The sequence below is a fragment of the Bubalus bubalis genome, chromosome 5 (genome assembly GCF_019923935.1).
Source record: "Bubalus bubalis isolate 160015118507 breed Murrah chromosome 5, NDDB_SH_1, whole genome shotgun sequence".
In the NCBI taxonomy this organism is placed as follows: Eukaryota; Metazoa; Chordata; class Mammalia; order Artiodactyla; family Bovidae; genus Bubalus; species Bubalus bubalis.
In genome coordinates this window covers 52,771,243-52,787,403 of record NC_059161.1, presented here as the reverse complement: position 1 = coordinate 52,787,403, position 16,161 = coordinate 52,771,243, and positions in this window count along the sequence as shown.

Here is a 16,161-nt window from a genome sequence, read left to right as displayed (position 1 = left end):
GTGATTTGCTGCTGATGGCTTTCCAAAAGTGGGGTACACAGGGCTCATCACAGCCCCCCAGGAGTGGTCAGATCTCTGGGTCCCCAAGGAAGACTCTGTGCACACATTTTTGTGGACACACCTTGAGGTCATATTAGCTACCTTGGTCTTAACGCAGAGTCTGCAGTCAGAATGTGTGGATTCACATCCCCTCTCAGTCAGTTTCACTTTGGATAAATTACTAATTTCTCTGTATCTCCGTTTTCTTAACTACGAACGAAGGACAGTAACAGAACTTCCCAGTCCCAAGGCGAAATTCAAGGGAAAGAAATGACAGCTATCTACCGGCAGAGGGCGCTGCACACCCGCTCTCGACTGGCTGCACTGTTGAACGCGACCGCCAGGGGTAGCCCGAGCGCCGCCGCCCAGTTCCGTGGGACGAGGAGACCCTCTGGCCCTCACCTGCAGCAGCGAACTGGCCGCGCTGGGGGCGAAGGGAAGCTGGCTAAACCTACCCAAGAGACTGGCTGCTTCGTTCCTGTGCCTCACCTCGCCTTCCTGTAAGATTCTCAGTAGTTTGCTGCAACCCCCTCTCACCCTAACGCGGACCCGAACCCCACATGCTGTGGCCAGTGAGCCCGTGTGAAGGGGAGCGCTGGGCTGATGGGAACCGTGGGGATGGTGTAACCTGGAGTGATGCAAAGTCTTTGAAAGAATGGAAATGCCATTGCAGAGCTGCAGCACACAAACACACACACAGATACAGACAAAAAACACACACGCGCGCGCGCGCACACACACACTGGTGAACCTGGCCTCATCCAGGAATAGGATAAGGCTGAGTCTAGATTAGCTTTTCCTCTATTTCTTTGCATTGATCAGTGCAAAGAAATAGAGGAAAACAACAGAATGGGAAAGACTAGAGATCTCTTCAAGAAAATCAGAGATGCCAAAGGAACATTTCATGCAAAGATGGGCTCGATAAAGGACAGAAATGGTATGGACCTAACAGAAGCAGAAGATATTAAGAAGAGGTGGCAAGAATACACAGAAGAACTGTACAAAAAAGATCTTCACGACCCAGATAATCACGATGGTGTGATCACTGACCTAGAGCCAGACATCCTGGAATGTGAAGTCAAGTGGGCCTTAGAAAGCATCACTATGAACAAAGCTAGTGGAGGTGATGGAATTCCAGTTGAGCTATTCCAAATCCTGAAAGATGATGCTGTGAAAGTGCTGCACTCAATATGCCAGCAAATTTGGAAAACTCAGCAGTGGCCACAGGACTGGAAAAGGTCAGTTTTCATTCCAATCCCAAAGAAAGGCAATGCCAAAGAATGCTCAAACTACCTCACAATTGCACTCATCTCACATGCTAGTAAAGTAATGCTCAAAATTCTCCAAGCCAGGCTTCAGCAATATGTGAACCGTGAACTTCCTGATGTGCAAGCTGGTTTTAGAAAAGGCAGAGGAACCAGAGATCAAATTGCCAACATCCGCTGGATCATGGAAAAAGCAAGAGAGTTCCAGAAAAGCATCTATTTCTGCTTTATTGACTATGCCAAAGCCTTTGACTGTGTGGATCACAATAAACTGTGGAAAATTCTGAAAGAGATGGGAATACCAGACCACCTGATCTGCCTCTTGAGAAATTTGTATGCAGATCAGGAAGCAACAGTTAGAACTGGACATGGAACAACAGACTGGTTCCAAATAGGAAAAGGAGTTCGTCAAGGCTGTATATTGTCACCCTGTTTATTTAACTTATATGCAGAGTACATCATGAGAAACGCTGGACTGGAAGAAACACAAGCTGGAATCAAGATTGCCGGGAGAAATATCAATAACCTCAGATATGCAGATGACACCACCCTTATGGCAGAAAGTGAAGAGGAACTCAAAAGCCTCTTGATGAAAGTGAAAGTGGAGAGTGAAAAAGTTGGCTTAAAGCTCCACATTCAGAAAATGAAGATCATGGCATCCGGTCCCATCACTTCATGGGAAATAGATGGAGAAACAGTGGAAACAGTGTCAGACTTTATTTTTCTGGGCTCCAAAATCACTGCAGATGGTGACTGCAGCCATGAAATTAAAAGACGCTTACTCCTTGGAAGGAAAGTTATGACCAACCTAGATAGCATATTCAAAAGCAGAGACATTACTTTGCCAACAAAATTCCATCTAGTCAAGGCTATGGTTTTTCCAGTGGTCATGTATGGATGTGAGAGTTGGACTGTGAAGAAGGCTGAGCGCCAAAGAATTGATGCTTTTGAACTGTGGTGTTGGAGAAGACTCTTGAGAGTCCCTTGGACTGCAAGGAGATCCAACCAGTCCATGCTGAAGGAGATCAGCCCTGGGATTTCTTTGGAAGGAATGATGCTAAAGCTGAAACTCCAGTACTTTGGCCACCTCATGCGAAGAGTTGACTCATTGGAAAAGACTCTGATGCTGGGAGGGATTGGGGGCAAGAGGAGAAGGGGACGACAGAGGATGAGATGGCTGGATGGCATCACTGACTCGATGGACGTGAGTCTGGGTGAACTCCGGGAGTTGGTGATGGACAGGGAGGCCTGGGGTGCTGCGATTCATGGGGTCTCGAAGAGTCGGACACGACTGAGCCACTGATCTGATCTGATGTGAGCCCAGCTTTTCAACCTACGTCTGAGGTCTGAGCGGCTCCAGGTGGTCACCCCCTGTCCCGACCCCCGCCTTGTGCCCCTCCGCACTGCATGGGGTGCACTCATAGTGTTCAGGTGTTGTCTCACTTTTCCCAACAGCGCCTGTCCCTCCCACACACTCAGGGGCCTACAAACTCCCAGAACAGGGTCTCCCTGGTGGAGAACCCCCAGGGGTCACCAGGACAGGCTGTCCCAGGTAGGTAAATTAGAAGGATTTGGGGAATAGGATACAGAAACAAATATTTGAATTTGACTTTTCCCCTTGGCAATGAAATGGGGACAAAAACCCCTTTCTGGTCACAGTGGGGAAGGGTATCACAGCTCCCTTTCCTCTTAGTGGGGGAGGAAGGATTTTGATCAGGCCTAAAGTAGAGAGAAATTCCTGTTTCCCAAATGTCTGCTAGGCCTTTGGCAGCCAAGGGAAGATCAGGAGTACATAGCTATGATGGTTAATTTTACATGTGGAGTAGACTGGGCCGTGGGGTGCCCAGACGTGGTCAGATATTCTGGATGTGTCTGTGTGATGTTTTTGAACGAGATTAGCATTTGAATCAGAAGACTGAGTAAAGCAGATTGCTCTCCCAATCTGGGTGGTCCTAATTTTGTTTTTTTAATCTTTTGGGCACACCAAGCAATATGTGGGATTGTGGTTCCCTGATCAGGGATTGAACCCGCATCGCCTGTATTGGAAGCCCAGAGACAACCACTGGACCACCAGGGAAGTCCCTGGGACGTCAGCATTTTCCTGTCTTCAGACTTGACCTGAAGCATCAGCTCTTCCTGGGTCTGGAGCCTGCCTGCCTTCAGACCTGAACGGCTGCATCCAGCCTTGTCCACTGGAGCTATGTTCTAAAATATCCACTGGATGCCTGAAACTGCAGCTAGTCCTCAAGGGGCCCTGTGTGTGACTATGTTTTTTCCTATACATGCACACCTATAATAAAGCTTCGTTAATAAATTAGGCACAGTAAGAGATTAACAACTATAATAATAAAACAGAACAATCATAGGAACTTCTCTGGCGGTGCAGTGGTTAGGACTCCGTGCTTTCACCTTGAGGGTATGGGTTCAACCTCCGGCCAGCGAACTAAGATCCCTGCAAGCCACACAGCATTGCCCCCCACAATTTACAATTATAAAAACATATTCTGGACTTCCCTGGCAGCACAGTGGATAAGCATCCACCTGCCAATGCAGGGGACAGGAGTTCAATCCCTGGTCTGGGAAGATCCCACATGCTGGGGAGCAGCTGAGCCTGTGTGTCACAATTACTGAAGACCGCACACTCTAGAGCCAGCAAGTTGCAACTACTGAGCCCATGAGAAGCCACCACATGAGAAGCCCATGCACCACGACTAGAGAGCAGCCGCTGCTCTCCGCAGCTAGACAAAGTCTGTGCGGCAGCGGAGATCTAGTGCAGCCAAAAACGAATAAATACAATAAAGCAGTATGTAGTAGTAGTGTTAGTTGCTCAGTCGTGTCCACCTTTTTGCGATCCCACAGACTGGAGTCTGCCAGGCTCCTCTGTCCATGGGTTCTCCAGGCAAGAATACTGGCTGCTGCTGCTGCTGCTAAGTCGCTTCAGTAGTGTCCGACTCTGTGCGACCCCATAGATGGCAGCCCACCAGTCTCCGCCGTCCCTGGGATTCTCCAGGCAAGAACTCTGGAGTGGGTTGCCATTCCCTTCTCCAGAGGATCTTCCCAACCCAGGATCAAACACAGGTCTCCTGCGTTGCAGGCAGATTCTTTACTGCTTAAGGGAAGACTTTAAGCAGTATGTACATGTCAAAAAATATGCATTATAATAAAAGTTAAGTAAATCTCTATCTCAAAATATTGTAGTGTACTCACCCTTCTTGTTGTGATGTGAGATGATAAAAAGCTTACGTGATGAGCTAGAGTGAGGTGAATGGCGTGGTATTAGGCTACCATTGACCTTCTGATACATCAGAAGAGAACCATCTGCTTTGGGTGATCTGGGATCACTAAGCCATGATGATGTCAGTGGCTGAGTAATGCGCAGATGAAGCTGATGGTTGGGGATCCCAGGAGGGACGGAGCAAGAGTCCAGAGATTTCATCATACCACTCAGAGTGCTGCACAGCTTATGAATTGTTTCTGGAACTTTCATTTAATATTTTTGGACCCCACTTGACCCCACTTGACCATAGGTAACTGAAATCGTGGAAATTGAGACTGCTATAAGGGGGGAGTACTGTACCACAGGCCTGGGTCTCCAGCCTGTTAATCGCAGACTTGGAGACTTGCCAGCGTCTGTAATCACATAAGCAATTCCACATGCATATATAGATATGCTATCTGATTTTCCTTGTGATATATATGTGCATATACACAGACCCCACTGGCACTGTTTCTCTGAGGAACTCTAATGCAGTATCCTAATCAGAAGAGCAACACAATATTCTCCTCCCTCCCACATTGGCAAAGACAAGTCCTTTGAGCATATGGAGGAATATCGTACATGAGCAAATTTGTTGAGTCAACGTTTCCTCTTTGGAGTCCGTCCTTGGGAACCGAACCAACTGTGTGGGGAGGGTGTCTTGTGCACAGAGGGTGTTTGGGAGGACATCTCGGTCCCCTGCCAGGCATCCTGCTGGGCCCCGAGTGGCAAGTGTCACTTCCCGGCCGGTCACGTCCTGCTATGGGAAGTGGGGCTCCTCACGTTCCTGGTATCACAGCCCCTGCTCCCCACCTCTGCTGTTCGCACTGCTCCCGACTGCAGCGCCGTGGTGTGCAGTCCTGGGCAGTGAGTGCGGGTGACCCATACCTGCTCCCAGCCTCCTCTGCCCAGTGTCGCATGTTGTGTATTTTGTCTGTTTCCACGGCCCTGGGTGTGCATCCTGCCGTGCCAGCAGGGCGAATAGGTGGTGGGTAGTTTAGCCACTAAGTCACGTCTGACTCTTGTGAACCCATGGACTGTAGCCCACCAAGTTCCTCTTTCCGTGGGATTTTCCAGGCAAGAGTATCGGAGTACAGTATTCTCGTCCAGGGACTCTTCCCCCAGTCTCCTGCATTGCAGGCAGATTCTTTACCAACTGAGCCAGAATAGGAGGCAAGTACAAAACTCCTGTTAAGCTGCTTTTAAGTTAGGTGTCCTGTTACTTAAGGTTGGAAGCATTTGGTCAGATTAGCCTCGGTATCCCCAAGACACCCAGTGAGCCCCAGCTCAAATGTCTCCCCCTTCCTCTAACAGACTCAGGAAAGCGCTGGGCCAGTGGACTCACTCTTTCCTGCATCCCAGGTCGCCTCACCCGATGTCTCAGCAGCATACGCAGGTATCCAGGCAACACCCACATGCATGGTCTTCAGCAGCGGTCCCCAACCTTTTTGGAACCAGGGGCCAGTTACGTGAAAGGCGGTTTTTCCACAGACCAGGGGTTGGTGGATGGTTTCGGGATGATTCAAGTGCATGCCATTTATTGTGCACTTGATTCCTATTATTATTACATCAGCTCCACCTTAGATGGAAATGAGAAGCATCCCACAATCTTGTCTCCTAAAGGGGCCAATACTCTTTACTTTTTCTCTGAACACTTAAAGCAATTTAGGTAGAAAGCATCTCATTTTATCTTAGTTTTTGATATTTTTAAAAATTAAAGTATAGTTGATTTACAATGTTGTGTTAATTTCTGCTGTAAAACAATTCAGTTATACATTAGCATATGTTCTTTTTTTCAGTCTATTCCATTATGGTTTATTACAGCATATTGAATATAGTTCTCTGTGCAATACACAGAGTAACTAAGTAAGACTTAGTTGTTTATCCATTCTGTATACAAAAACTTACATCTGCTAACCCCAACCACCTACTCCATCCCTCCCCTAGCCCCTTCCCTGTTGGCGACCACCAGTCTGTTCAGATAGAAGGCATTTTAAATGGTTGTGTTTTCCACAGAGGGTCTAAACGTGTAGAAGAATGTTAACCCAGGCACCCCTGTGGGTTCCATGGATAAGGACTGTGTCCCCTAGTTTTACATCTTCTGCAAACACAGTCCTAGAACCTTAATGCCTTTTTCTTCTTTTATATAATCAGCATCAATCCCTCTTCCTCTCGTGAGGACCTCTGAACCTCTCTGGAACCCTTGGAATCTGGGATGGCACGGGCTGGGATCTCAGACGAAAAGTGCACGGTATCTCCAATTCTCCCCCGCCCCCGTAGACTCAGCCTCTCACCGTGTGCTTCTCGCATCCGCAGCCTCGGGGCTATCGGAGAGCAGCGCTGCACACCCCAAGCCCTGCGGGCTGCTCTGCTAGAAACCCCTTCCCCACTGTCACATAATAACTGCTCCTTCTTGAAGCCCAGGTCCTCTGGATGCCAGGCGAATGGACTTCCCCACCAACCTCAGGCAACATGTATTATTTCTTCATCTGTTTCTGTCATTACACATAACTTGTTACACGCACATTGTGCTTTTGGTTTTGTAAACTAACCTAAACCCACATAGTTCACATATCTTCTCCCCACTTCCCCCCTACACAGGGCAGGGGCCTTATTATGCTACATGCTGTGTGCTCAGTCACTCAGTCGTGTCCAACTCTTTGGGGCCCCATGGACTGTAGCCCGCCAGGCTCCTCTATCCATAGAACCTTCCAGGCAAGAATACTGGAGTGGGTTTCCATTTCCTATTTTAGGGGATCATCCCAACTCATGGATTGAACCTGTATCTCTTACATCTCCGACATTGCGGGCAGGTTCTTTATCACTAGCACCACCTGGGAAGCCTGGGGCCATACTTCAGAGGCAAAATATACTTCCTCTCCCTCTTCCCCACCTTACAGTTCTAGAGAAGAAAGGGTCAAAAGCATCCAGTCAGCCACCTCCTGAAATTGTCCCTGTGACTTGAATCACTCCCTTCTTTCTGGGTGTTGAGGCACCTGTGTATTCGTGATGGAGTTTATTGTGAAAAGAGGACTTTAAACTGAGCCACGATCTTGGGAAAAATGATCTTTTCAAGCTTATTCACATTATTTATAAGCTAATTGGATCTGAGCTTGGCTAAATTCCAATTATTAATATACCCCATCTCTCCACACTTACAGCTGCCCTTGTCTAGACCTGAGATGCAGCTTGCAGAGGGTGGGAGTGAGGAAGACCTTGGTTCCACCGATAACAACTGCCTCGTGGAAGCAGGGCTTCGGTAGATGGCACCCCTGGTTACCCCCAGCTCTAAACTCTACTAGACAATTGTCTTGAATCTTAAGCTCTTTGGTACCCTCCTCTTGATAGTCATGCTTTTTGAGTTTATAGACCTAATCCCATCCCTGTTGTTTAATATCCATTCTTGTCACTTAATCCATGAGGATTTCAGAAAAGAAATACCCTAAAATCCAGAAGGTCCACCCTTATCGGTCTTTTGTTAACTTGGAGGCGGTCTGAACAGCTCTCTGAATCCTGGCGCATCGTCAGGTTACAAGCCGCATCTGAGATCTCCTGTCATGAAGTGGTTGGTGAAACAAGGGACCTGCAAGGAAAAACATCCCACTTCCGGTTCCATCCACTGCCCAAACCTTCTGGACCTTGTTGACTAATACAGCCCTTGCATGTCTCAATACTAATGAGAGAATCTGATAGTTTCTCAGATGATGATAAGTGGAATGTCTTTCCCTTATTTCTTAAAATGTAGGAAAGGAAAGGAGTTTGGAATTTTGAATAGCTCCCAGTTAAAAATATATTAACTCCTCATACAGGCAAAAATATTGGCATTTACCCCTAGAGACTTGTATCTTAACATCCGCTTCATGCCCTAAATCTTTGGGCACAGAGGGTGGGATTACTTCCTCAAATCAAGCAGATTCCCCTGCCATGTGAGGAATACAAAAACAGAAACAGAACAAGGGGCTTCCCTGGTGGCTCAGCAGTGAGGAATCCGCCCGCCAATGCAGGAGACACAGGTTTGATCTCTGGTCTGGGAGGATCCCACATGCCGTGGAAAAACTAAGCCTGTGCACCACGACTACTGAGCCTGTGCTCTAGAGCCTGCGAGCCGGACTTCTGAGCCCACGCGCTGCAGCTACTGAAGTCCACATGCTCTAGAGCCCGTGTTCCACAAGAGAAGCAAGTGCAATGAGAAGCCCCCACACTGCAGCTAGAGAAAAGCCCTCGCAGCAACCAAGACCCCGCAAAGCCAGAAATAAATAATAACATTACATAAATATAAAAACACAACCAAAGGCAGCGACTTCCTAGGCTGCTGGGCTTGGACCTCTCACTTCTTTGCCTTGAGAGACCTTTTCATATTCTGCCAGTCAAGAAGAAACAATTACTCCATCCTTGGTGAGGTGGGAATTTTAAATGAAATAAAACTTAAAAACAATTCCCTCAGGTACAAACAAACTTATCAGAGGGGGGGAAAAATCTTCAGAGCAAATTCCTCACAGTAAGTGTAGACATGAATAGTGTTCTTGGTAAGAGGGCAAGGAAGGTGTGTGAGAAAAGTCCTTAACCCCGTGTTTCCAGGACAGCAAATCAGACTCCTGAGGGATCTCGGGGAGGCGAGCTTGCTGCTTCCACTTGACGTTCCCTGTGGACAGCGGGTGATGGACATGGGCACAAGTGTAATGGTGAGACATCGCTGTCAGGAGTGTCTTGAAAAGCGAGTCAGTGTCTGAAGTTGGCCACAGACGTGGGCTATGGCCAGCAGTTCTATTCCCAGGCACACGCCCACGAGAAGCACATCCCTGTGGTCACCAAAGACACACGCTGGCTGGACACTCACAGCACCGCTAGCCCTGGGGGTCCCGAGCTGGGGGCTGCTCAAGCACGGTGAGAACCATCACCACCACACACGCTATAAACTCACATACAGTATTAAGGCATGAAAAAGCACAAATCCCTTTAAAAAAAAGCACAAAAACAGCCAAAATTCATCCATGGGGTTAGAAGTCAGAAATATTTCTCCTGGGTGTGGATGGAAGGGGATACAAGGGGGCGCTGGGGTCATGGCCATGTCTTTTCTCGATCTGGGTGCTGGCCCAGTGGGCGTATTTACTGTGTCAAGTCAGTGGGTTGTACATGTAAGTGGCCTTTCCATGCACTTTGCCAGAGCTGAGTCACTTCCATTGTGTCCAATTCTGTGTGCCCCCATGGACTGTGGTTAGCCAGGCTCCTCTGTCTACAGGCTTCTCCAGGCAAGAATACTGGAGTGGGTTGCCGTTTTCTGCTCCAGGGCATCTTCCCGACCCAGGGATCGAACCTGCATCTCTTATGCCTCTTGCATTGGCAGGCAGGTTCTTTACCACTAAAGAACCTAGGAAGCCCCTGTGTGTTTTACTTCAAGTTTAAAAAAAAAAAAAGAGCTAAAATGTGGTGGGGAACGCTGGCTGAGAGAACTCCTGACAGCAGCCTTGGTGCGGGCTTGGGCGGCCCCCAGGGCAGGAGCCCGTCTGGGCTGGGAGGCGTCATCTGCTCTCACTTCAGGCATCCCCATTGCAGGGAGGCGGTGCTCTTTCCGGGTTGACAGGACCAGTCTGCAGGGTCCCAAAGCTCTGCTCAGTTTCATTAGCAGAAACAGGAAAGACACAACTCCGTGCTATGCATCGTTTCCAGCGTCCAGGCTGTCCATATGAATTTTTGTTCTGGGTGCCTGGGACTGATGATAAATATAATCATAAAAGAACAGAAATCACTGCCACATCCCAGGTGACTCCCATCAAAGAGCTTTGAAGACTAGATCTGCAGTGTCTCCTCCCCACAGATGGTGTCACAGACGTTGGCAACATCAGTTCAGTGTTACAATAACCCCCTCAGCCTTTGCTAGGACAGGCCTTGTGGCCCAAGAGAAATGGCAGAACAGTGGCTCTTTACACCCGGTTCATAGAGGGACTGTGAACTTGATCTATGTGACTTCCACTGCTCTGGCAAGGTCAGAGGGGTTGTGTTCAGTTCTTGCTACTGAATGTCACTATCAGCCTGGCCCATCTGTGGTAGGGACCCTCGGCTGTCTGCAGCCAGGCCACGAAGCTTGAGCTGGAATGGTGTGGCAAAGACCCAGACACTGAACTTTCTGGCTAAGAGAGCAGAAGCACCAAGCCAAAGTTGAGGCCACTGTGGGGATGACTGCCTTCCCCTTGGCACATCTCACTGTCACATAACTGCTGATGCAGCAGCTCAGGTTATCATATCTCATGATAATAAACTCCAAGAGAGCATCTTACTTGCAACTAAGGAGCCTGGCAAATCTTATCATATGGTCTCTTAGGATAACCTCTTTGCTATATATCACGGGATTGAACCTAGAATGAACATCATGGTCTCCAGGAGCAAGGGAAACCAGAGATCACCGTGCACCCAACCTCCACCCCACCCCACCCCTGCTCCCTGCTCCCCTGTGAGCCTCGGTGACAGGGGAGGAGAGGTGAAGAAATTCAGCCAGAAATGAGGCTGGTGAAAAAGGAATCCACTCAAGCTGTTCTACCTCAGGCTCTGAAAAGCCTTCTTTCACTTCCCTGACTCCATAGTTTAGAAGAAAAAATGCAGAGGTTAAAACGAGGCCTTTTAAATGGTCACATCATTTGCACAAATGTACCATCAAGCTCCTTACAAACCACAGGCTTGTGGATATTCTTGGCTGAAAGGTAATTGGGCTCTAGGAAATTCAGGAAGAGTGGGAGGAACTCACGGCCTCAGGTGCCCTCTGCTTTCTAAACTCCAAAAGTGCTCCTGGTATCTGCATGCAGTGACTCTGCGGTAGGTTACAGACGAAATACAGTTGGGCTTCCCAGTAAAGAACCCTCCTGCTAATGCAGGAGACATTAAGAGAGGCGGGTTCAACCCCTGGGTTGGGAAGATCCCCTGGAGGAGGGCATGGCAACCCACTCCAGTATTCTTGCCTGGAGAATCCCATGGACAGAGGAGCCTGGTGGGCTACAGTCCATGGGGTCGCAAAGGGTCAGGCACAACTAAAGTGACTTAACACGCACTTACTGAAAAGTACAGGGTACTCAGTAGCCCAGAGAAAATCAGGGGGCGTGTATCTGCAGCCCTGCATTTATCTGACAGGCTGCTCCATGAGTCTAGGTGGTGCTTGCGTGCCTGATCAGTCACTTCAGTCGTGTCTCTTTGTGACCCTATAGACTGTAGCCCACCAGGCTCCTCTGTGGGATTCTCCAGGCAAGAATACTGGAGTGGGTTGCCATGCCCTCCTCCAGGGGATCTTCCCAACCCAGGGATAGAACCCACGTCTCTTCAGCCTCCTGCATAAGCAGGTGGGTACTTTACCACTAGCATTACCTGGGAAACCCAGGTGGTGCTCAGGCAGCTCCATCAAGAACAGCACTCTCTTCCACGGACACGGTTAGACAGAGGTGCAGAGCAGCATTCAAGAAGGTGAAAGCAGTGCCCGACACCTTCCTTAGTGATGGGGAGACATGCAGGAGGAGGCCCGGAGAAAGCTTTTACAACTGAGCATATTTTAAGGTCAGAATCACAGTCAAGAGAGCCGAACAAGCTCTTTTTCACATCACATATCTTTGATAAGAGCAACTGGTAAAATAAAAACAACTCTCCTTTGTCTTAAGTATTTCATTTTTTTATTTCAAAACAAGAGAGGATACCAAGAAGCAGAAGAGTGAAGCAGTTAAAACCAGCAAAGCTGCAAAGTAGGAAAGGGAAGTAGAAAGGGAGGAGTGGATCTGATTTCAATGACATGGTTGCTAAAAGCAAACACAGGGCTCTGATGCGGCAGACCTAAGTCACATTAAGTCCAAGGACTTCAGCAGGCTTGTTGATCCACCACTGTCAGGGCTAGCTATACCCCTTTTCTATTGAACTTTACACATTCTAGACACATGTCATGCACATACAGGTTACACTTTATGGTTACATGAAATTGCATGCAATTCACACAGAGAATCATTTTGAAGGCACTAGTGTGCAGCGGGAGCTGCGGCTTTCTGGCAAGTCCTTCCTAAGTTGTCTTGCAAGTGGTCCTCCTCTTTATTTATTTGTATTTAAAACTTTGGTGCAAAACCTAGGTGCCATCTAATCCCACCAACCCTGCTCACTCTTTTGGTTTCATGTCTCATCCTCTCTTCCACTTTCCCTTCTCAAAGACAGACGCCAAGCTTGGAAGGTAATGTTTTCCTGATGACAAGATCTCCTTTTATTTGGATTTACAAATAATTGGAGTCAAGCAGCAATTGACAATCCGTTGCTTGAAAACAAAGCTGCTACCAGTTTCTTTTATTCCTGACATTCAGTGAGGCCAGTAACTCAGAAATTCCATAAGATACATGAGGTTCTGTATGACATTAATTTCTAATACCAGCTAAAATATGGCCTTGAGTATGTTTAAGTCAATCTTAACTTTTAAAGAGTTCTTTCAGCCCATACTGCCCTAAGAGGTTCAATCCCAGATTATAAAGCCCCAGATCCATGGGCTGCAAATACTCACATCCTTAGCAAATAAAACAGCTCTGTATACTCTTTAAGGACATAAATGTACATTTCTAGTTTTAAAATTGTGTAGCAAAGCAAGATAACATGGCAGACTAACCCATTTGGACCATAATTAATTCACCTTCAAATCCTACCAACTGGAGCTCTTCTACAAGATGCTGATGGACCAAGAACTCAGAAGGTATGAAAATGAAAACGTATTTAACATACTAAATCTTGTAATGGAAACAGTGTAGGTTGCTGTCCAACTGGAAAGGTTTCTTCCTGACTACCCCACTTCTCAAAAGATAAAAAGCACCAAAGAGACTTCCTGTCATTCACGCCTATGCTCACTTCAACTCCCCAGAGGTCAGCAGAGGGCACAACGGAACTGATTTTTGTTCACATCAAGTAAAAGGTTTTGAAAACGCCTCCTATAGGCGGGATGACAGAACACTCTGTGCTGGAACTTACCTGGGTTGACCTCTGCCTGCAGTCCCACTCCACTGCTGCACAGATGCAGCTAGCCCCAACTCACCCACTCTCTCTACCCCAGCTACAGAGCGGAAACTTGCAATGTTGCTATAATTACAGACTGCTTCCTCATTCAGTCTTATCAAGCAAACCAAAAAAAGATGAAAATGTGTAAATACTGTAATTGAGTTTCGAATATTTTGCATCAACTGCAGATGTCTCAAGACAGAATCTTCTTTCTAGCTCAATCACTTTTCTTAGAAACACTTCATTCTCCACCCCACCCCACCCCCAAAACACATACATTATGTAAAAGTGTATCTTACTGGGAACAAAAGGTGAATTTCAAAACACACAGATGCCCAACAAGAACAGAAGTAAAAGAAAGTCTGTAGAACAGGACTCATCTTTTCTAATCCCAAACCTTCCCATTCATTCAACCTCTGACTTTAAGCCAACTGTCCTCAAGATCAAACAAGGACTAAGAACCACCTCCACCCAAATGGCACAGGAATCGCCTGGTTGGCCAAGGAATTGCTATCAGTCTTTTGGATTAAAAACAAGCTTCTCTACTTGTATATAATGAAAAGGGCAGAGAGGGGAGGGACCCATTTCTCCCAAGATGATAGTGACAGAAGGTAGCACACACAGCAGGCTCAGAGCAAACAGGAGCTGCTGGAGCGCATTCCTCCCCTGGAAACAAAGAAGCGCTGCTTCGCGCCATCACGCCATGCAGCTCTGCAGTGTTTCCTTAACAATAGCTACTAGGCCAGAAAGAGCGAAAAGGAACTTGTCACTCATGTATGTAACTGGAGCGCGGTCTCACGTCTCACATGATCCCACAGTCACTCCTGGTCTGTGGGAATGGCTGCATGTGTGTGCTTCCAGGCTGAGGCCAAGGCCGGGAGAATAAAGACACCCGTAATCCGGTCTGTGAAAGCCCACGAGCGAGCAGTGGACCCTGGAGTAGCAGCTGCTGCTACTGCTGCTGCTGCTAAGTTGCTTCAGTCGTGTCCGACTCTGTGCAACCCCGTAGACGGCAGCCCACCAAGCTCCCCCACCCCCAGCACTAACACAGTGCTACTGGCCTCAAAGTGGTCATTTCATTGATTTTCCCTTATTGTTCACACCTAGGATGCATGAATTCCAGCGAATAGGATCAAAATTTTGAAACAATGAAAAGTGGATCTTAAGACCAGACAGTAAAACTCAGGCCCCTCTTCTTCTCTTAGATCAAAAAGGAAGCAAGCAAGCAAGCCAGTGGCTGTAGCACACACTGGATGATCACACGCAGAACTGAGTGTCAGAGGCAGGCAGAGACATGGCCGCAGGGAGGACATGGACCACCCTGCAGCCTGACAGCTGGGCAAGCCGACTGGAGCCCAGGCCGATGGCCGGTCCACTTCCCACACCAAGGGAGGAGTGAGACAGCAGAGCAGGAGGAAAACACACTGTCAACTCTAAGAAAGGGGAGAAGGAGTGGATTAAAAAAAGAATCTCTCAACAATGTTTACTTTCTGAAACAAGGCTGTTTTATGTGAGGACCAAACACTACCCTCTACAGCTAAATTTCCACAACTGAAACCTACAAAGACAAGTTGTCTATGGTAAGGAAACCAAATTGTGAATTACCCCTTGGCTCAGGCCTGAAACTCCCATCTCCTTGGAAATGAACAGAAAATGAAGCCAGATTTTAATACTAACAACACTCTATTTTCTGAGTATCTAAACCTTCCCAATACTTTTCTCATGGGTTATGATTCTCCCTGGATATTTCAGTAACAAAGTCAGTGCCTACCACCAATGCTTCAAGGCACAGAACTCACTCAGGTCTACTGAGTTCATCACATCCAGCTTCCACTTGTCTGACCACTGGCACTGGACACAGCCTGGCGGCACCTGTGGTCACACAGGGCTTGGATGACAGTACTGAGCTGGTCCGCCACTGAGAGCTAACCTCAGACTTGAGGGTATGAGGAGCATCTGCGAGAACTCTGAAACATCTTACACACCTGGTGCCATGGCAGGCAGCACAGATCAAGTTTACACCCAAGCTTAACTTGGTTAATGACAATAAAAATTCCAAATGGGGACGTCTTACCTAAAATGAAACAAACTGAAAAATGTCTTTAAAAATGCCTTTCATTTTTAAAGAAAGGGACTCAGACTAAGGGTCCATGGATGTGACTAACAGCATGAAACATTAGTAAAAACTGTTAAGAATCACATCTTTAAAAGCCTCTGTGGCACATTTCTTTTGTATGGTTAAAAGAGCTTGCATTTTAAGTGTAAGCCAAGAATCAATCTTCTCAATTTCTACAGATTTGACTGGAAACTCTGGGACCTGATAATTAAAGACCCTTTCATGTAAACACCTATCAATGTACATCTCCTCAATATCAATTTTTTAAGTGCCATTTCCTGTAAAATCCAAAGGACGAACTAACTACATGCTTTTTAATATGTACTATGTCTTCTTGGAAGAACCACCATTTTAACTAAAAACCAAATATACCCATATAACATTATTCATTGCCTATTAGTGATTTCTTTATATATTTTAAAAATCATTTTATTTATTGCTAAAGAAATCATTCTTGGAGCCAAAGGGGAAAAAAGTTAAATCTAAAC